General features: G+C 46.9%; 1 protein-coding gene across 2 annotated transcripts in view; it reads left to right on the top strand.

Moving 5' to 3' along the window:
• The window catches only part of LOC138566133 (zinc finger protein 432-like), a 41,745-nt gene that overhangs the window by 2,540 nt on the left and 17,282 nt on the right, over nucleotides 1–21,923 (top strand). Inside the window, exon 2 of one of the 2 annotated variants that reach the window (XM_069643137.1) lies at nucleotides 9,791–9,854. The exons of the other annotated variant lie outside the window; for it this stretch is intronic. The gene's annotated coding sequence lies outside the window, so the exon portion shown is untranslated. The remainder of the gene's footprint in view (nucleotides 1–9,790; nucleotides 9,855–21,923) is intronic. 2 annotated transcript variants of the gene reach the window in all.

The raw sequence follows: 21,923 nt of genomic DNA on the forward strand, positions 1-21,923 counted from the left end.
GTCGTAATGAGGCCCCTTGAGTTTGGAGGGGAGTCGGAGTTGATTGGAGTGAGGTTATTTATGGGTTCTGATGTGTTGGTGATTTTGAATTTCTACAATCCGTGTAGACCTCTTGATGTGGGGGCTTTGCAGCCTTGGGGCAGCGGGACAGATATATTTTTTGTGGGGATTTTAACTGTCACAATACATTCTGGAATAGTGCTGTGACAGATGTTAATGGGGCTAATTTGGCGGTGCTGGCTGATGAGTGTGGACTTGTTTTATTGAACTCGCCGGGGCATACTAGGACGGACATTCCTCAATATTACGAGTCCCCCCTCACGGGACATGATCTGGACGTCTGGTTTTGCCAGACGTCCATAGCTGGTCCTGCGAGGGGACCAGGGAGCTAACAACGGGCCGGCCCGTTGTTAGCTCCTGCACCCATTCCCATTGAGCCGTATGGGAATGGCTCAGTAATTCCCCATTCAGGGGACCCGGACCCGGTTTTGGAGGCAGCCATGGCGCCAATAGCGCCATGGCTACCTCCAAAGTCGTAATGAGGCCCCATGCGTACTAAAGCGGTGGCGGACATTGTCGCAAAAAAAAAAGTTAGGGCACTGGTGCAGAGGTTGATGTCATAAGCGGGTGTATTGGAGAAATTTTTGTAGTACTCTCTAGTGATACATGTTTGTCAAAAGTGTGGGCAAGGTTTCAGTGTGTGTCCGGGCAGGCGAGATGTGGAACTCGGATTTCGGTGATTACAGGTGCAGGGTGTGACATGGTGGATGATGGTGGCAACGCACAACTATAAGAGACTAGAGGTTGGAGACATTTGTTTTTGTCTTGGACCTTTTTGCAACAGCCCTCTTAAGTTCACAGCCAACAATACGATGTTAAATGTGCAAAAGGTCCCTTGTTTTCCACTACTCGTCCAGTTTTTGACACTAGAAGCATGTCTTTTTCCAATTAAATTTAGACATACTACAGTTAAATTTTGTATCAAAAAATATCACAATTTTATTTTCATATAAAAATATATAGCATCTTATTGTCATTTTTACAAAAACACACATTTCATTTAATTTTGAAAGACTGATTTTTTTTCTTTTATATTTCTTATTAATTTTTACATATACAAAAAATTAGTCTTCCAGACTAGCAACAATTCTCTATGGTACATCTCTAAGAAACAATTCATTTTAGATCTAATCTGCTGTTGCTTTTAGTCACTCCACAACATACTCAATGTCGGTCTCGGTTACTATAGAACACCGACTAATAGTATCCTTGTTATTTTACATAGATGGCTCTTCATTTATCCATTCTTTCATTCCTCAAACAAACATACCCGACATGCTTCATTCCTCAACTCGACTATCACACTTATTTACAGGAAATTCTTCAGGGGAAGAAAAATACACTAGGGGCCTCATTCCGACCCAGGCGGTAAGTTACCGCCTGGGTCGTACCTTTACCTCCATGGCGTAAACTACGTTTACGCCATGGTGGTTGGCGGACTTACCGCCCCATTCCGAGGTTGGCGGGGCGGTAAGTCCCCAATCCCCATTTACCCTTCCCCATTCCCATTTTGCCCCATAGGGCATAATGGGAGTGGGGAAGGCGTTAATTACGCCACCGTAAATTACGGTGGTGTAATTAACATCAAGGTCCCTTAGCGCCATGGATTTTAACACCTGCTAAAAGCAGGTGTTAAATCCTCCATGGCGCTAAGGGACCTCGGAATCAGGCGGTAAGGGTCGGCGCTGTTTACGCTGCCGTAAACCCCTTACCGCCTGGGTCGGAATGAGGCCCTAGGTAAAAAAACAATTTCTGTTTTCAAATTGTTCCTTATTCTTAGTTTACACCTGGTTTTTAGGTTTCTTTTATTGTCCCTTTTAATTATAACTCTAGGTCAACTTCTGGATCATGTTCTGTTGAGTGTTCAAATGGAGTAATCTTCCTGCTCAGGTAACTGTCAGTTCTTATACTGCCATGTCTGTTCCTAATATTCTGTGATTGTCTTAGGTTCATTTCAATTATTCCATTGCCTTGTTACACGTATATCCTCTTTCCAAAATTCAGTTCTGATGTTGTAAGGATAGTTCTCTGTTCCTCTTCTAGAGTATAACAATACAGGTTCTTTTTGCCTTTACTGGGGCGGCTTCTTGATGGCTCAACCGAATGAGTCTGCGGCTCGATTTTCAATTCCCTTTACTTCCTCTGCTACTTGTTCGCCTCCTCTTCCTGCGGTGCATCCCACTGTTGAGAATTTCCGCTCCTGTGTACTTTTCTTAGGGTTCCAATGCGTCCTCTTCTTTGTGGCGAACGCTGCGTCCTCTCTATCCCATCTTCTTGCTGCTGTTTCTATACGGGACAACGTCTTGGTGTAGCCGCGTCTTCCTCTTTGCGTGGAGCCTCCTCCCGTCTTCACAATCAGCTGGCCATAAACATCTGTCTGCCCCTCCTCGCGTCTGATGATGATGGTGGTAAAGCAGTGTCATTGGGACAGTATTTTACGGGCGAAATTATTCTCTGGTGTCCAGACGGAAAATGGCAGAGATCATGGCTGTTAATCAGGGTGCACTGATTGTTGTAGACAAATGGACATCCAGTATAGATATGTCCTTCACTTTGAGTGAGTTGCGGGCTGTGCTAAGGGGCTGACGGGATTCAAGTCCGGGGGAGGATGGGGTACAGTATATTTATTTGCAGCATTTGCCGGATGTTTGCTTGCTGGAGGTGTTGCGGCTGTTTAATGTTGTGTGGGATCAGGATGCACTGCCTAGCGGGCGGAAGAGGGCTTAGGTATGGGATGGAGGGCGGGTGATGCTGGTGGGGCAGGGAGGGAGTTGCCCAACCTTCCATTAAGCCTTTCTCCTGGTGGGGCGTGGCTAACTAGCCATGTGAGAGCCTGGGTCGCTTCGAAGCTCCTGCTGATCCGAAAATATCCTGAGCATGCCCGCCCGGTAGAACCACTGCATACACCTCCCAAAAAGAGGGGCAGCTGCGGGAAAGCGGGCTGCACACAGCGCACTATGCTGGGACCAGAACCGAGCTGTGAGGAAGAAGATAACTGCAAAAGAATAGATGCAGGATCTTTGTGAATGCCCAGACAAAATGGCCGCCAACTGAGCAAAGGACCTGGACAGGACGAACCCCGAGAGGGCGATGCAGGGAAACTGCAGGCATGCAACATGGAGATCTGAGAGCGAGGAGGTGCCCTTCAGGGAGATCAGACGTGTAGCGAAGGAAATGCCTGCTGATAGTAAGTGAGCGCCAGCTCCCGTTGCACTCTGCATGGAGACCGGACCACACGCACAACAAAGACGTGATCTAGAGCTCCGCGTAGCATGGAGCCACCTCAAGGACCATCCGAACCGCACGAGACGGTGTGCCCATATAGCAGGCTCCTTTGACATGAGGCAACTACATTACCTCAGCTGAGCTGATAGCAACGCGAAGACTGCCCATGGACGGGACAGCTTCTCGGCTTGCGCTAACTAGGCACTTGTACAAAAGACAACACCGAGCCCACGGACTGCCCATAAAAACTGACTAGGATAGAGTGGAGCCCACAACAAAGGGCTATACGTGAAAAAACAAGGCGTTCAACCGCCAAACTAGACAGTGACAGTAGAACACACAACACAAAGCATAATTCTGAAGGAGGACGTGGCAGCGAGGAACGGCGGCTCCGCTCAGCTCAGCGCCAGGGAAGGACACCTGTGTGGGCCCAAGACAGTGGTGCGTGTATCCGGAAGACCGGCAGAGGCTGCCCCAAGTAAGACATGGTGCCTCATTATGAGTAGGGTGGTAAGGGATACTGGGCACCATTAAGGAGACCGGTGCCGGTAATCCCCTACCACCCTATTCCGAGGTCCCTTGGATAATCTGACCCCAACCACCCTGAACGACAACGCCTTGAGATACTGCGATGCCATCTAGACTGCCTAAGACATAAGGGAAGCAATCCACAATGGAGGAATTTACAAAACCGCCACAGTCAACGGAGGGGGCCAGAAGCAAAGAGAGGAACTTGCAAATGGACACAGCACCAGCACACAGTGATCATCAGATTTTGGAGGCGATTGCTGACCTGAAAGTGGCATGGGAAACAAAACTAGAGGCAGCCATGATCAAACTCAACGAGTCTCTAGAATTAAATATTGACGCAGTGCAAGTGAACATAAACGTATTGAGACAGGACGTAAGGACAATAGAACGCACAGGCGAGTTGGAGAGAGAAGTGAAATCAAACACAGCTGCCTGCGCGTCGTACGCTTCGGAGATCCACACATTGCAACAACAAGTAACAGAGCGGAGGAAGCCGAAGGACGTGCTCGAAGAAACAACATACGCATTGTGGGGCTCCCAGAAGGTGAGGAAGGACCAAACCCTACTGACTATATTGAGACCATGTTGCTGCAAGAAATATGAAGGAGGGGCACTTACCCAAGGATTCGCGGTGGAGAGGGCACACAGAGCCCTAACAAGGAGGCCATCGCCAAGAGCCCCCCCCCCCTCCCGAGACCGATCATTGCCAAGATACTAAACTATCGGGATAGAGAAAAAATCCTGGAATACTTCTGAAAATGGGACACAATTCAAAGGCCATCTGCATCTATCACAGCGTACCTGGACTACACACTCCTGGTACAGAGACAGAGACTAAATTATGGAACAGTGAAGAGGAGACTGCGCGAAGCAGGCTACAAATACATGCTGATGTACCTGGTGAAACTAAATGTATTCCATAGAAACAGGGCACTATTTTTTGAGACCTCGGAAGATGTGACGGAGTGGCTTGATGCACAGAACTAGGGAAGAGGGCATGTATTTCTACATGCCAACGCTTGGTGCACTCCAAGGGGAGTTCAATCTCAAAAACATGAATGTTGCCCGCATGTGGGGTCTAATACAGGTCCCACTGCTTGCTGTTCAAAGTTTACCATATTATTATAAAGGCTTATATTAGGATTTCAAAATACAAATGTTCAATGAAGTTAAGATGGGTGTATAACCTCTAGTTAACTTATAGTTTGACAACTAATTGTTTGTCATGCACTTAATTCAGTTCACAAAATGTTACAAACAATTCCTTCATACAATAATTTACAGCATAGAGAGTCAGAAAACCCTAAGTGGGTTATTTTAATCAACCAAAGTGTATAATTTTACAAAACCCTGCGCACAGAACTGTCCGTCGGGGACAGATGACCAGAGGGAAAGTGAAATGGACAAGTGAGGCAGCGGTTCCAGATGCCGAGGTGCTGAATAAACTGTGACATTGGGACTTGACTATAGATGTGTGCAAACATAAGTGTGGAGATGAGCTAAGTCGTGAGATGTAGGATATTGGCGGGCAGGGCATGATGTGGCATGAAAGCGCGAGCTACAGAGAACTCGCACTCATACCCCATTAGATAGGTTAATTGGGTTGCCAGTAGTGCGGTAACCCCCTGCTGTGTTCGTAGTACCAGCGTAGCCAGGATATGACTAAATGTGGGGTTGCCTGAGATCCAGGGATGGAGCTGGGCAACAGTTGGGGACGGGGAGTTGGGGAGTTTGAAGTGGAATTTGTTAAGGAACAAGCTTACATCCATGCGCTGCTGCGCATTACGCAGAAGACAAGCGAGGACAGAGCCGGGACTAGGTATGGATGAGAGATGGGTGACCTTAAAATAGCAACCTGGAATGTCAGGGGGCTCAATAGAAATTTGAAGAGGAATAAGATTATGATTTATCTGAGGAGGCAAAAAATTGAGATTGCTCTATTACAGGAAACCCACCTCCCGAAGGAAAAACAGGAGGTGATGCAGAAAAAATGGAAGTTGACCATCATAGGGGCAACGTATTCGGCATATGCTAGAGGGGTAATTACTTGGATTGCACCACATGTACCTTTTCAGTTATTGCAGTCCGCAATGGAGTTAGACAGGAGGATGGTGGCGATACAGGGATTGATAGAAAATAGGGAGTTGTGTATCATTAATGCATATGCCCCGAACCAAGATACTGTGGCCTACTCCAAGACCCTGGGCCTCATTACACGGACGGCGGTAAGGGTTAACGGTCACCGTTAATGGCAACGGTGACCGTTAACCCTTACCGCCGTACTACGAGGTCCCTTAGCGGGTTGGAGTTTTAACGCCTGCTTTTTGCAGGCGTTAAATACCAACCCGCTAAGGGACCTCGGAGCTAATTACGGCACCGCAAAATTGCGGTGCCGTAATTAGCGCCTTCCCCAGTCCCATAGAGCCCTATGGGGCAGAAATGGGAATGGGGAAGGGCAATGGCGGAAAGGGGATTTACCGCCCCTCCAACCTTGGAATGGGGCGGTAAATCCCCTTTCCGCCAAGGCGGTGCCGGTATTTTACCGGCATGGTCCAGGGTGCTAATAGCACCCTGGACTACCGCCTTCCGTGTAATGAGGCCCCCTGTATAGCAAAGTCAGCCCGTACCTGGGGGGCGCGGTTATATGGGGAGGTGACTTTAACTGCAAGCTGGACCCTAGGGTGGATAGATCAGACAGGAAATTAGACAAACCTACCCATGCCGCCAATACTTTGAGGACCCTGTTGAGAGATTTTGAACTGGAAGATATATGGAGGCTACACCACCCACATGTTAGACATTACTCAGCCCCGCAAAACTTGTACACACGGCTAGATTATATGTTTGCTAATCCGGAGATGACTGGGGAGTCGGAATACAAAGCCAGGGTCCTTTCGGACCACTTGCCACTGATCTTAATATGGCAATACTTGCCTCCTAGAGCTAAGATCCCAATGTGGCGGCTCAGAACCTTGGAGGACCCGGTAAATCCCCATTCGGAGAACCATGCCCCATTCCCATTTGAGCCCCCATAGGGCTCAATGGGAATGGGGAAGTAGCTAATAATGGTACCGCAATTTGCGGTGCCGTTATTAGCTCTGAAGTCCCTTAGCGGGTCCCGTCCTTAACACCTGGTCAGACCAGGCGTTAAGGAAGGGACCCGCTAAGGGACCTCGGAATATGGAGGTAAGTGATTACCGCACCGGCACCCTTACCGGTGCCGGTAATCCCTTACCTTCTACCTTGTAATGAGGCCCACAGTGTTCAGAGGGGACCTGAGAGAAGAAATTGGCTCTCGTTCTGAGGTTGGTGCTAGTCATGGTGCTATTAGCGCCATGACTAGCACCAATACCGGTACCGCCACCGACTTGGTGGTATGGGGATTTACGGGTATAGTCCTACCTTGGAGGGACCGGTAAATCCCCATTTGAAAAGCCATTCCCATTTGAACCCCCATAGGGCTCAATGGGAAGGGGGAAGTCGTCAATAACGGTACCGCAAATTGCGGTACCGTTATTGACCCCGGTAGCCCTTTGCGGGTCCCGTCCTTACTGCCTGGTAAAACCAGGCGTTAAGGGAGGGACCTGCAAAGGGACCACGAATAGGGCGCAAAGGGATTCCTGGCACCGGTGTCATTATCGGTGCCCGGTATCCCTTTGCACCCAGGTCATAATGACCCCCATTGTTGAATACTTTGAAAATAACTCCGCAAGCATAGAATTGGCTGCCACTCTGTGGGAGGCATTTAACGTGGTGGTGAGGGGAGCAGCTATATCCAAATCCAAGGGGCTCCAAGGAGGCCTAATGCAGGTGTTACAAAGAGCAGAGGCGAAGCTTGAAGCAATCATGAGTAGAGGAGATATCTCCCCGGGGGATGCCATAGCCATGAGCCAATTATAGCAAGAGTGTGGAGGGCACTGGGAGAGATTATGTAACTTAAACTATAAGAAATACACAGAGAGGCAGCACGCAGGTGGGGATAAGCCGGGGAGGTTGCTTGCATGGATGTATAAAAATAAGACTCCCAGACCAGCGATCAGAGCGATAAAGGGGGAGAATGGTCAAATACTTGATACCCAAGAGGGCGTGAACGGTGGGTTCCTTAAAAACTATCAACAATTGTATGGAAACATTTAAGGGGGTGAATGGAGCGAGATAGTGGAAACATTAGAGGATAAAGGTTTACCTAAATTGAGTAATGAAGAGAGAGAGAACCTAGATGCCCCAATCACACTGGAGGAACTAGAAGCAGTGGTTAAGCAATTGCCTACTAGCAAGGCCCCTGGAGCGGACGGACGTCGAGTTTTACAAAACGTTTAAGATTGAAGTGCTCCCTCTGTTACTGCCAATGCTTAATGAGGTTCTGGAGACAGGGAGATTGCCAGAATCCCTGAGAGAGGCAATTATTGTCCCGCTTCTTAAACCTAACAAGCCTAGCATGGACTGTGGGTCCTACAGACTAGGGATGTAACGGTATTACGGTATACCGTTAAAGATACCGTGAACCACTTAATTGAACAATAATAACCGTCACATTGTTTATACCGGTATACCTTTCATACCGTTAAGTGTGCTTTTCAATCTGATTTGGAAAGGCTGCAGTAAGCAAGTTCTGCGCAGTCTTGGTCTTGCACTGTTGGATGTGGCGTCTGCCAAGTAGTTTCAGTTGGAGCAGTTTTTAATGCCATTCCATAAACCACACGTGCCTGACACAAAATCAACATGTTAGCAATAGGAAGAATAAATACAGTGCCAAGAAGGAAAGGGGTTTACTTTTTTTTATTTACATTTTTTTTTAAAGCGCTCACACAGCCCGAGGGCATCGAGGCACTGTTAAAGAAATTGGTTTTGTTTATTTTGTTGCGTAATTGTTTTTGTCTTAGTTGCGTATTTATAACATGCTTAAACACCCAGAGGTTTCTAAGCGCGGACCCAGGGATCGAACCTGTGTTGCTTCGTGTCGTCTTGCTTCCAAGGCACGCACGTTGCCGCTGAGCTATCCTCCCAGGACTTTGGGTTGGCGGCTTTGGGGTTTATATATTTATAATGGATAATGTTTTCTAAACATATGACAATGGCGGATTTCCCTGGTTCTATCATTGAATTTACATATAATAAGTGACACTGCGAAATTTAATCATCTCTGTGGGTATTCCCTGCTGCCATACCAAAGGGTAACATGTCCGTGATTACTGAACACCTTTTGGCCCGGAAGTAAACTAAAGGCTGTAACGTAAAGAGAGAGTGCGTGTGCGTGTGCGTGTGCGTGTGCGTGTGTGTGTGTGCACAAGTGTATACTACCATCAGACTCCATTGATCTGTGGCATGCAGATTATCAATATGGCAACATGTTCATCTTCACCAGTAGCCAGTGGGGGAGCTAAAAGCCTAAATGACCAAAGCTATTCAGTTTGCTTTGCCAGTCGCAGCAGGGCCCCCACCTCCCCCTCCTCTCCACACGTGCGTTTGTGTTTGGTGCAAGCAAGGGGTGGCATTTCAGTGGAAAGTATGTTGAAAAGCCCAATTCTGGCCCTGGGTGCCAGGTTTTGTTTGTGATGATAAATCTGACAATTTATGACCTTTTAGAAAATATTTGTTAAGATTAGTTAACTCCAACACAGCGATAACCATGATATACCGTCATTTGGCAAGAAGGTTATTGTACTGTCATAAAACTAATACCGTGACACCCCTACTACAGACCGCTATCTCCTTTCTCCTGTGTATGGGATGGAGGGCGGGTGAGGCTGGTGGGGTGGGGAGGGGGCTGCCTAACCTTCCATTAAGCCTTTCTTCTTTGTATGGGATGGAGACCGGGTGATGCGGGAGGTCTTTGGGGGGGGGGGGAGACCAGAAGCTCCTTCAATTATATATATATATTATCTGGGAGTCATGCACATGCTTGGACTATTATTTAATTTAGATAATTCTTATTATAGATTAATAATCATGTGATAATGTTTGCTTTCTCCAGACCTTAGTACTTTATTGGTGTGTCGATGTGTTCGGCAAACGGTACGGAACACAGACTACAAAAGGTAAATAACTGCTGTGATATATGTATTCCCAAGAATACCTATAATGAATGTGTATGAAAAGGTTTTGACTTCCCTAGAACTACTGTTAAGTGTTCGAAATAAGGTCTGTACTTGGGTCTGTGGACCTTCAAGTATAGTGTTGTGTTTTATATTGTGATTTCATATAATGGGCCTCGTTACACGGATGGTGCTAAGGGATTACCGGCACCGGTAAGGGCACCGGTGCCGGTAATCCCTTAGCACCATACTACGAGGTCCAGACCACACGTTAAGGAAGGGACCCGCTGAGGGACTTCAGGGCAAACAGCGGTACCGCTAATAGCCCTATGGGGGCTCAAATGGGAATGGGGAAGGGCCTTGGTGAATGGGGAATTACCGCCCCGCCAACCTTGGAATGCGGCGGTAACAAGGCGGAATCGATAAAATACCGGCGGCAACCATGGTGCTACTAGCGCCATGGTTACCGCCGTCCGTGTAATGAGGCCCAATTTGTTAGTACTTACTTAACCCCTACATTAATCTGAGCCTACTTGTATTTACATAAATTCTTGACTTTTACAATACATTGGGCCTCATTAGGACTCTGGCACTAAACCATGGTTCTATAAGTGTTTAACGGCGCCGCAGCCTTTTACGGCGCTGTTAAACACTTAGCGCCAGGGTCCTAATGAGTCCCATAGTGTTTCAGTGTTTATTTGGATCATTTATATGACAATTTCACTTGTACTGATTCTACAACCTCCTCTCGTTCCTAAGATAAGCCTGGCTTCTTGCCTGCGCTAGCATGTACTCAGGTGGCACAGCCTTATACTAAGAGTGGAGTCTTGTACTGCCTCAGTTGAATGGTTTTACTAAGCCCTTAGTTGGACTTCAGAAAAACTGTCCTAGTACTTGTTTAGCCGGAAGGGACGAGCATTCAGTCAATAACGCAGTACACTGTGAGTTGAGATCGCATGACAGTAGTACTCCAGCTGTAGTATGGCTCTTACCAATAGGTCTGACAATGATTCCATAAAATTAATTAGGTCTGGAAGATTCAGGGTTCCAGTAGCAATTAATCACTATTATTGATTGCGCTGAAATCATGAGCCCGCCCACGGGCCAATCAGATTCTCCTCTGATTGCTGGTTGATACATGTTAGGCAGAATCCTGTGCAGTTCCCTTAGGGAACACTGCAAAAAGATTAAGGGCCTCATTACGACCCAGGCGTTGGACCATGGTGCTAATAGCACCATGGTCCATGCCGGTAACTTACTGACTCCGCCATGGCGGAATGGGGAATTACCACCCCATTCCGAGGTTGGCGGGGCGGTAATTCCCCATACCGCCATGGCCCTTCCCCATTCCCATTTTTGCCCCATAGGGTTCAATGGGAATGGGGAAGGCGCTAATTACGTCACCGTAAATTACAGTGCCGTAATTAGCTCCTAGGTCCCTTTGCGGGTTGGTTTTTTAACGCCTGCTAAAAGCAGGCGTTAAAGTGCAACCCGCAAAGGGACCTCGTAATCAGGCGTTAAGGGTTTAACGCGCCGACACCTTTTACAGCGATGTTAACCCCTTAACGCCTGGGTTGTAATGAGGCCCTAAGACTACAGGGGTAAGCAGTAAACCCAATTGGTAGCAGTCTGCACCACCCAGATTTACCTGGTAGCTGTGGCTGAGCAGTCACTTCTCTCAAGAAGAGTAGGGCAGTATGCAGAGTATACACAATAGGGTTAAAAACACAGTAGAGCAAACAAACGCTGACCAGAGCTTTGTATAAAAAGTTATTTATTTAAAACACACTTTAAGCAATACACTAGCACTCTCAATCAAAAGCAAGTTAAACACAGTCAGGTAAAGTAGACACACCTCCCTTGATAACTATCAGACAAGTCAGGGTTAAAGCACGACTATTTGCTAAGACATAAGTGAGCGCTTAACCTAGATGGCACTCCAATAGTTTAAGTTAAAAAGGGAGAGAAAAGGCAAAGCATAGAATAAAACAGTTCCCAACACTTTTAAGAGTTCATAGCAAGGGAAGAAAGGCAGGTTATACTGTAGAGCCAAAGTTCATAGGCCAGCCCCACTTTAAGTGGAGCAAAGCAAAATGTGCCCAGGATCACATGGTTTAAAGTGCACTAAAAGTCTTTGCAGAGTGTTCAAAAGAGGTTGGGGTGATTCAAAAAGATATAGTTCGAGGCCTGGAGCCAAACCAGTATAGAAGCCAAGGATTTAAGGGTCACCTTTAGCAATCTGTAGAAAGGGAGGCCAGGCAGGACACAGTAACTTAAATGGAAAGGAAGCTCCAGTGGGGGCAGTTGTTCCTGGCAGTGATTGCAGTTTGTTGTTCCAGCCAGGGGATGAAACCAGCCGCGGAGTTCCCGATTTAAAAGGTGCGGTCCTTTAATTTGCGGTCACAATTGGTGAGCTTGGCTATCCGGCCGCCGGGGTGCTTGGCACGGGCGATTCGACCAAAAGCTGTCTTTGGAAGCGAAAAAGGGCGAACTGGTTGGTCCTACCAGCTCAAAGGGAGAAGACTCTCCAGCAGAAGATCTTCTCTTGTCGTTGGAAAAGTGGTGAGTTTGTTGCAGCAGGGCTTCACCAGTGGTGTCGTCGGTTGCAGGTGGCTCAGCTTCTTCCCTCTACGGATTTTTAGGTCCTGTGGCGACTTCTGAAGTTCCAGTCCCAAAGGCCCTGCTTTTATGCAGAAAAACCCTCATTCATCAGCCTAGCTGTAAATCACACATGCTAAGTGATGAGCCGGGCGTCTCACCACTTGGCCAATCAGAGTAGAGTGTGACTTGGGTTGCCGAGGCAACGCAGTCCAGTGTGCCTATTCCCCCCTCCACCCCTCCTGTGAAACCCAGACAGAGTGGCACCAACCGGGGAATTAATATTAAATAAATAAACCAGCGGTATCTTTAACATTGCACCAAAAAGTGGTGCGTTTAAAATCAATGGGAAAATCCCATAGAGAATATTCCTGTGGAATATTTTGCGTGGTAACCACTGCCACCAGCCAGAAACTCGACACGGGGGGACTTGACAGTGCCCCCTTGAAAACAGACCATGGGGTAAGTATATTAACCCCTTCCAGTACTTCCACAATATGATGGTTTGTACTGGTTTTGTTCATAACTACTGACTAGTAAAGTCAATGGTGACTTTACATGACCTGGGAGACAGTAGTCAGTCCCAGGGTACGGAGTCTATGTTTGGGGGTCACTATGACACCCCTGTGTTACTGCACTGAGGGTGCTGTGTAACACACATAGGAAAAACAGATGCTACCCTATGGAGTAAAAAGGAAACCCCATAGCCCATAAGCACATAACAAGTCCAAGACATACCTCAAATCATGCCTAAGAGTGGGAGGAAAAGAGTCTCACTCTTAGCAGGAGAAAAAACAAACCCCAACAATCCTGCAAAGCTGCTGGGGGACTTGCTAGGTTTGGGAAATTAGCCTTATAAGAGAATTCTCCCTAACAATACAGGGTTAGGAAATCATGTAACTTTAAACATTATAATAGCATTGTTTCCTGAAATAGGATTATAATCATAATTCTTAAAGATTGCTTCTTTCATAGATTTAATTTTGAAGGATCCAGAACCTCTCGTGTTCTGCTGGAGGGACTGCACATTCCCTGTCATGTGCCCGATAATCTCAGGAAAGACTTCCCACATTGTCGATGTCACAGGCATTGGGGGACTCATTCTCTCCATAATGGACACATTCTAATTGAAGGCTGATGTTGGAGGGGAGACTCTAAGAGTAGAGCGATCATCACGCTCTATTTTACCTTCAATGGTTTTTGTGATCTCTTGAATCGTGACCGCTTGGGTGGAGATTTCAAGTTATTTAGATCTTTTTGCAAGAAGCATTGTTTGTGCGCTTAATCTGGTTTTCAGACCTAATTTGCGCTATATATGTGCAATTTTGATTCGGAAAATGGACAAATTCAATGTTGTTTGATGAAACTAAGTAAAGATCTGTGATTGTGGGGTTACACGAATGCTGCAGCACTCCAGGGGAAAGAAAACAAGTTCCTCAAACAGCTTTTAGGCCTTCCAGGCTCAACCCCTTGTGCATCCGTCCACAGGGAATTTGGGGATGGAGTTTTGGGAGGACCAATGGGCAGCCGCCCCTAGCATTTTCTGGCTACGCCTATGGGCAAACAAGCATGCCACTTTATTATTAGGTGTATTATGAGTAGAGAAAGTTGGTGTAAAATCCCATGGCTGGCTTACGTAAAGGAGTCTTTGTGCTCTACTAACATCCAGGTCCGGTTCCCCCCTGATGCAGTATTGTCTCCCATGCAACTGAGACTTTATAAGCAGGCCCTGCACCAGGGGATATATGAAAAGTGGGCCAATATGGAATGGGCAACCTACTCTGAATGTCACCCTCTGTTAATAAGCAGGGTATCTGAGATCCAGACATACCTCGTGTGGACCTCGAAAAAAGACAGATGTCTTATAATGTGGGCAAGGTGTGATTGCCTACAGTTAAGGGGTAATACAGAAAAGTGGCCATGGAATGTTCCAAGCTGCCCAGCGTGTGGGGTGGCAAGGGAAGACCTGAAGCAGTTTTTACAATGTTGTCCTGCGAATGGGAATATCAGAAGGTGCACCACCTTGCAGGTATTCAGGATTACTAATATCCACCGTTATAGGCCAGCTTTATTGTTCCTTCTGGTCGCTGAATCTGAGTTGACTGATTGGACCCTCCTGTCCTATTTGAAAAGAGCGAAGTATCTGAGAGGGGACTTTAAGGGGATAGAACATGTTTTAACTGTTTTGAGATACACGGTTTTGACTTACTTCTTTAAGGTTTTGGATTTGTAAAAGTTGCCCCCGTTTTCATTTTGTAATGTGAAGAAATGGTTGTTGATGATCTGACTTTTATGTGATTCTGATGTTTGTGTTTGATGGATGTTTAATCCGAATAAACTCTGACGATGACAACGATGACTCCCTTTTCCTGTGATCTGCTGGTCAGCACTGTCACTTTAGTAACTTATTTGTAGGTAGTTCTTGGCAACGACTTTTACCAGTTCATACAGTTCAGAAATAGGGCTCTTCAGTTTCTCACTCGTGTCCTACACACCTTGCTTTCCCGTTTCTGAGGTTTTTCTTCTCGCGCTCGTTATTTATCTCAGTTGGTGCTTCTTCTTTACACAATGGGCATCATTACGACCCTGGCGTTAACCAATGGCGCTATTAGCGGCATGGTTAACGCCGGTAACTTACCGAATCCGCCATGGTGAAATGGGGAATTACCACCCCATTCCAAGGTTGGTGGGATGGTATTTCTGCATTTGCCATTGGCCCTTCCCCTTCCCCATTCCCATTTTTGCCCCATAGGGCTCAATGGGAATGGGGAAGGCGGTAATTACGGTACTGAAAATTGCAGTACCGTAATTACCTCGGAAGTCCCTTTGCGGATTCCTTCCTTGATGGCTGGAAAAACCAGCCATTATGGGCGGGACCCGCAAAGGGACCTCGTAATTAGGCGTTAAGGGTTTAACGGCGCCGACAGCTTTTACGGCGCCGGTAACCCCTTAACGCCTGGGTCGTAATGAGGCCCAATGTCTACTTTTTTCCTCTGGCCCAGCCAGATAGATGGACTCGCAAAAGAACTCTCACTTTTCTCTTTTACTCGATAGTTACTGGGACTAGTATGAAGGTTCCAATAATAATTCTAACTTGTATTCACTTCTTTGTTTTTACTGTGACGAGCATGAATGTGCCAGTACTGATTCTAACTTATCTCTACCTCTTTAATGTTACTGGAATGAGTTTGAGGGTACCAGTAAGGATTCTCGCTTTTCTTCATCTCTTTGGTTTTACTGGGATGAGTATGAAGGTACTGTGAGAAACCTGAAGGTTTCTCATCCGCTAGTCCCCGGGGATCTGTAACCCATGGTGGACCAGTGTGGGAGGATCACCTGGATGAGGTGTCTTCAGGGAGTGGAAGTGGGACACCGGACAGTGAAACATGATATCCTTTTCCCTTTAAAACTGTTAACCCATCCGACCAGGTAGGTTACTAAGGACCTCAAACCCTCCGCACCTCCTTTTCCGACATAAACACTTTCTCACGGACAACTCACTGTAAGAGAAAATTGACTTACACCTTAGCCATATACCTGACATGTCCCAATGCCATAGTCAAGCAGGGTCAGGCAATTACCGATCATTACACAGACCTAACTTCCATCACACTTCCCCACACGTATAAAAGGTGGAGCATGAAAGCACACTCAAAGCAAGGCAGAGCACATGAGGAAGCAGTAGTTCCAAGATGGCAGTTTAATACAAGGAGAAAGATGGCAAGACCGAAGAGGGTTGCAAGAAGAGATGTGCCCTTACTTTCACAAGCCTTTGAGAACAAGAAACGTGAGACCCGGAATCATAACTGTAGGAACCTGCAATTGTGTATTGGAGGTAACCAGAGCTCTCCCGCGTTGATGTCCAAGGTGGGGAGGATCGCTTTCCGCTGTGGTACTTTCCTTGGCTCCTACAACAAAGCAACACCAGTAAAGTCAGCACAGTCATAATCACCAGTAATCGGTAGGAGGATCTGCGGATCATCTGCATAGTTTGTGTAGGTGATACCCAGATGATCCAGATCACCGAAAAGGGGCTTGTTGAAAATGTTGTATAAGGTAGGTGAGACACAAGATCCCTGGGGCACACCACACGTGATGGGGAGGGTGTCAGCTGAGGCTATGGGAGAGAAGACTCTCATGGTACGATCACTGAGAAAGGATTGTATCCACGCAATGGCTTCTGGGGAGAAGTGTGCTGCCGAGTCCATGTGGCTGCACAAGACCTGGTGGTTGACCAAATCAAAAGTGGCCGACAGGTCTAGTAGTAAGAGGAGGGCTAAATCACCTTTATCCCTAAGGACATCGATCTGGGCCTTCAGGTCAATTAGCGCAGTTTCTGTCCCGTGCTGAGGCCGGAAGCCTGTTTGTCTTGACCCTAGCAGGTTATTGGATTCCAAATGTGTTTGGATTTGTAAATATGCCATTTTGTCTATGATTTTCAGGAGAATATATTAATTATATTTCAGGAAATATATCAAGTTGCTGTCTTCAATGGGACAAGTATGATTATTACGCTCGTTCTATTTGCTGTCCCTTCTGGGTCTCCCGCCTTCCCAGTTACCCCTCTCACTTGGGGTTAGCGGCACCGAGCCTGCAATCAGAATGGGATGCTTGCTTCGGTTCCACTCAGGACTTGGTTGCCTGCCTGCAGTTTCCTTCCCTCAACTCTTCCCCATTCTGCCAGATCTCCTTCACTTGCCATCTTGTTTCCACGCTTGGAAGCTGCACGTCCCGGTCAGGTTCAGTTATCTTTGCACAGCTGATTTGAATCTCCGGGGGCTTCCCTCTAACAGAATTTCTGCTTCTCCATTTAAGAAACGTAGCTCGGCCTTCCCCGGCGGAGTGACACAATCCTTTCTCTCTGCTGTCCGAGTGCTCTGCATTACTCGGACAATCTTCTTCTTCACAGTATTGTGCGAGTGTTAGGGAGAATTCTCTGTTTAGGCTGAATTTCCTAACCTAGTGAGTCCCCCAGCAGCTTTGCTGGATTTCTGGAGTTTGTTTTTGTCTCCTGCCAAGAGTGAGACTCTTTTTCTCCCACTCTTGGACATTATTTGTGGTGTTCCTTTGAATGTTAATGTGTTTCATGGGCTATGGGGTCTTTTACTCCATAGGGTCTCATATGTTTTTTTCAATGTGTGTTACACCGCACCCTCCGTGCAGTAACACTGGGGTGTCATAGTGACCCCCCACCACAGACTCCATACCCTGGGACTGACTACTGTCTCCCAGGGCATGTAAAGTCACCATTGGCTTTACTAGTCGCAAATTACTAACAGAACCAGTACAAACCATCATATTGTGGACGTACTGGTAGGGGCAATTCGATTGCCCCTGGGTCTGTTATTCGAGGGGGCACTGTCCCGTCCCCCCTTGTCAAATTTTGGCTGGTGGCAGTGGATACTACTTTTTATATTGAACCGCAAATATATCTCTATGGGATTTTCCCATTGTTCGAGGCTAATACTTTTTAACATAGCCTCTAACATACCGCCGGTTTATTTATTTAATATTAATTCACTGGTTGGTATTTTCTGCCAGAACTCGGCTTTAAAATGGCATTTGTGTTCGCCTTTGTAACTCCAAACCAAAGGTCGAGCCCTTTTTGTTCCACTTTTTGGCAGGCTTCTCCACAGAAGCCTCCAAAAGTGGTGCCACTCTGTCTGGGTACCACAGGGGGTGTGGGAGGGGGTTTAGGCACCATGGACTGAGTTACCTTGGTAACTCAAGTCGCACTCTGGTGTGATTGGCCCAAGTGGTGAGCCGGCCGGCCCACCACTTGGCATGTTTGATTGACAGCTAGGCTGAGTGAATGGGGGTGTGCTGCATAAAAGCAGGGCTTTTGGGACTGGAACTGCAGAAGTCGCCACAGGACCTGAAAATCCGACGAGGGAGAAGCTGAGCCGGCATGCTACGACGACACCACCGGTGGAGCCCTGCTGAACCGACTGACCACTTCCCAACGACAGAGGAGATCTCCCGGCTGGAGAGTCTTCTTTCCCTGACTGGTGGGCACAACCAGTTTACCTTCCTTTCTCGCATCCCAGGACGTCTTGCGGTCGAATTGCCCATGCCAAGTACCCCGGCAACCGGATAGCCACTTACCACTGGACCGCGAATAAAAGGACCGCTCCTTTTAATTGAGAACTCCGCGGCTGGTTTCTTCCCTGGCAGTGCAACGGACCCCTGCTTTCCTCCCCGATGAGATCCTCTCTTCATCCGGACGAAGCACCGACTTGCAACCGCTGCCAGGAACAACTGCCCCCGCTGGAGCGTTCTCACCATTTTAAGGTACCGTGTCCGCCAGGCCTCCCTTTCTAAAGATTGCTACAAGGTAACAATAATCCCTTAACCTTCTGGACTGGTCTGGCCGCCTTGACCATCTAACTGGTCCCTTTCTTTTTGGTCCAACTCTTTCTGAACTTATTGCAAGACTTTTGGGCACTTTGAACCGTGTGACCTTGGACACATTTCGACCGGAGCCTCTTAAAGTGGGTCCGGCCTTGTTAACTTTGACTTTACGGTTTTAACCTGCCTTCTTCTCATACTGTGTTCTTCCGAAAGTGTTGCGATCTGTTTCTATCTTTGCTCTGCCTTTCTCTCCCTTTTAAACCGATTGATTAGAGTGCCATCTTCGTTAAACGCTCACCGCTGTGTGTTGCTTTACTTAAAACTTGTCTAACTAATCGTTGAAGGGAGTGTATATCTTTTAGTGACCGTGTTTTTGAACTGCTTGATATTAGTGCCAGTGTGTTTAACTAGATGTTTTTTTAAATAAATAATTATATCTCTTTTACAGCAAGCTCTGGTCAGTGTTTGCTTGTTCTACTGTGTTCTTTTGACCTATTGTGAATACTCTGTATACTGCCTAACTCTTCTTGAGAGAAGTCGGACTGCTCAGCCACAGCTACAAGGTAAATCTGGGTGGTACAGACAGCTACCAATTGGGTTTACTGCCAACCACCTGTAGTCTTAAATCTTTTGCAGTGGTCCCAGAGTGAACTGCACAGGTTTCTGTCTAACAGCAAGCCTCCGGATGCATTTGGTAAATGGAAATTTCTGTGCTGCCGGAAATTGATCTTTAGTTAAATCATAGTTTAATGATAAAAGTGAGTTATTAGGAGCGTGCAGCAATGTCAAGTGGAGATTTAATTTGCACAGAGTGCTGTATACGCTGTTCAAATTAACTTCAAGTAACACCAATTCATTTGGTGTGGATAGCGGCAGATTAAGTGGGCTGATCTCCGCCACTATGAGTTTACCTACCACTACTATCACTAATTGCGAACTTAGTACCAAAGGAGGTTGGTAGACAGCACCATCTGCACAGGTTTTGTGTGCAAAGAGGCGTTGCTGGTAATTTTGGTATGGAAGGAGTGAAAACGTTGACTTTGTCGCGGTGCACTATGGAAGTCTACATTTGAGTTACATGTCATGTGGACGTTTAATCGGTCACCTGAAGAGTTTGCTGAACGGAGTGATGTAGATTTTTACTACTGCCAAGGTCATTTTCTCATGCATAACACAAAGAGGAGTATGGGCCCATGCCGGTGTCATTTGTCCCCAGCCAGAGGTTGGAAGGTGTGTTATAAACAGAAGCATGTGTGATTTTATGCAGACTGCTGGTATGTTCTCCACCCACTATGAGATCATGAGGTCACAAAATATGCAGTTACGTAAAAATGTCATGTATTTGAGCACTATTGGCAATGCCATTTTCTTTTACACTGTGCAAGAAGCATTGAGCAGAATGTTGTAAAAATGTGAGGAGAGGCAAACCAAAATGCAGAGACAAAAACAAAAAAAGTTGCTTGCACGTATGTAACAAAAAAATACAAAATAAAACAAAACCTTTCTACATCTACGATGGAAGACCCAATCCCCTACCCTGCTAGATATTGCTTAAAAAACATCAGGAAAAGGATTTCATGATACTTTCAGGATTACACGTGCCACATCCTGAGTGGGCATGTGGATGCAGAAATTGTGCATACTTTTACTGAACTTTGCAGTGGACGTGCTTTGAAATGGCACGACACTTGTACTGTGAATGTGTAATGGTACATTTGAAGTGTTGTACAGGAGTGACAGTGTTGGATGATGCCGGCTTGAATCCGATTGGTGGATGCATGTGAGCCTATTTACGCATAACCAATGAGATAGTGCTGCAGAGAAGATAGTGCCAAGGGAAGAAGGACTGCTCCAGCTTTACAGGGGTGCAGCCCTCGCAGTACTTTGGGGAGCGCATGTGCCACTATCTGCCCTTCTCAACATGTTGCCCAATTGACATGGCACTGTGGGGATTATCCAATCGGGTACTGTGGGTGTGGTTCACAGGGAGAGGCGGTCAACCCGTTGTACATTATGCTCTGCGTACTGAGGGTGGCTGACATGGCGAAACACATGAAGGACTCCTCCTGCTTTACTGGGGCGCGGCCCTCACGGTACTTGGGAAAGCGCACATGCCACAATCTGCACTTATCACCATGCCGGCCAATGGAAATGGGACTGTGGGGATTGTCCATTCAGGTGCTCAGGATGTGCGTCACAGTAAAGGGTTGCAATATATATTTCTATTACTCTGTGTACTGACGGTAGCAGGGAGACATGGAGAGACACACTGGACCTCAGTACAACCCTTGAGCTCCCGTAATTAAGGGGGCTGGTACGGGACTGGCCCCCTTCATTCTGGGAGCACGTATTATGAAGTTCCCTTCGCGGGACCCGGATCAGACGTCTTTTCCGGGTTCCGCAAGGGGAAAAGGGAGGTAACAATGGGACACGTACCTCCATCCCCATTCTCATTGAGCCCTATGAGTGCTCAAATGGGAATGGGGAATGTGTCCTGCAAGGAGGACTTACCGAGTCCTCCTATGTCGGAATGACCCGGTAAGTCCCCATTGCAGGAACCCGGTAAAAGAGCCCAGTTTGGAGGCAGCCATGGAGCTAACAGTTGTTCCAAGCAAATGGCATTTTGTTTTCATCCATTGGTAATGCAGTTTTCATTGCACATCTACAGGATGCTCTGAAGAGTTTACTGTAAGAATGTGAGCCCAAAAAAAAACACAAAATCAAATAAAAACCGAAAAAAGGTGTTCATGTAAAAGCATCTACAAAAACAAAAAAGCTCTTTTCCGAGCTGCCCTTTACAACAAACTCATGCTACCCTGGTTGCAGTTCATTTCCCCCACACCCGCACGCAGCACGAAAGCCACATCTGGGGATTTTCAGAATGGCGGTAATGGAAATGAGATTGTGGAGTCAGAGGGATTGCGCAGTAATGTTTCTGGGCGTGGTGTGTACGCAGAGGACTATTGTACAGAACTGATACTGTTACATGGGGAGCTCTTCAATGTTGTGGGTGGATGTGTGAGGAACTTTTTAACAGTACGCAATGGAGGCGTTCTGGAAAGAAGACAGTAGAAAGGGAAGAAGGAATGTTTCTGCTTTATTAGGCCAGGGCCCTCGCCGTCC

The sequence above is a fragment of the Ambystoma mexicanum genome, chromosome 2p, assembly GCF_040938575.1.
Source record: "Ambystoma mexicanum isolate Mex_15411 chromosome 2p, UKY_AmexF1_1, whole genome shotgun sequence".
Taxonomy (NCBI): Eukaryota; Metazoa; Chordata; class Amphibia; order Caudata; family Ambystomatidae; genus Ambystoma; species Ambystoma mexicanum.